The 751-nt window shown below is 37.8% G+C and overlaps 1 non-coding gene across 1 annotated transcript; it reads left to right on the top strand.

Annotated features, from left to right (window-relative positions):
* Positions 1-451: 451 nt before the first annotated feature.
* Positions 452-525, top strand: Trnai-aau. Its single transcript has one exon. It is a non-coding gene; the product is annotated as a tRNA-Ile (tRNA).
* The last annotated feature ends 226 nt before the right edge of the window (positions 526-751 follow it).

The following is a 751-nucleotide window of genomic DNA, read 5'->3' as shown; positions in this document are numbered from 1 at the left end:
TGTGAAGTAACAAAATTGAAATTTATGACACAACAAAATTTGTCTGTGCAACTGGTGTAACAAAACTAATTATGGATGAGTAAAATATATATTAATTTTCTTGTATTATCGTTTGTATAACCATTTGTAGAATTATGTATCTACCTTTCGTATAATTTCTATAACCAACTGCATAATTATGAAACAATTGACAATGCCTTATACAACGCAACATTTGTCTACAGGCAAATAATTCAAATTCAACAGCGGGTTGCCTACAACTCAGGGATCGAAGACTACGTGCGACCAAGCCTATCGTCTTTAGCTAACTTTCACAAGCGAACCTGTGGACGCCAACGACAAACTTTCGCTAGTCTTGCGTACATAGCCGCATTCTGGTTACCATCAACTGTTATTTTTGTCTTGGAGCACAAAGCATTCAAAAACTTAACTTCATTCATTGCTGTCGTGTGGCCCGTTAGCTCAGTTGGTTAGAGCGTCGTGCTAATAACGCGAAGGTCGTGGGTTCGATCCCCCCACGGGCCAATGTTTTTCTTCAGGTTATAGTGATAATCTTACACACAGAAAGACATTCAGCTCAAAATAACTTCAAAATCTAAAGTATGTCGCCACCACAATCCCTTGGAAAATACAGTAATCAGTCTCAGTGCATTCCACAGAGCGAGAGATAAAAACCTCAATAGCAATGTTTGCTTTGTAAGATAAAAAATTGCCAGGCACTACCACATTTGGTTAAGGAGAAATTATCAAT

Source organism: Schistocerca americana, chromosome 7 (genome assembly GCF_021461395.2).
Source record: "Schistocerca americana isolate TAMUIC-IGC-003095 chromosome 7, iqSchAmer2.1, whole genome shotgun sequence".
Lineage (NCBI taxonomy): Eukaryota > Metazoa > Arthropoda > Insecta > Orthoptera > Acrididae > Schistocerca > Schistocerca americana.
Note: the sequence above shows the minus strand (reverse complement) of the source record. Positions and strands in the feature narration are given on the sequence as shown.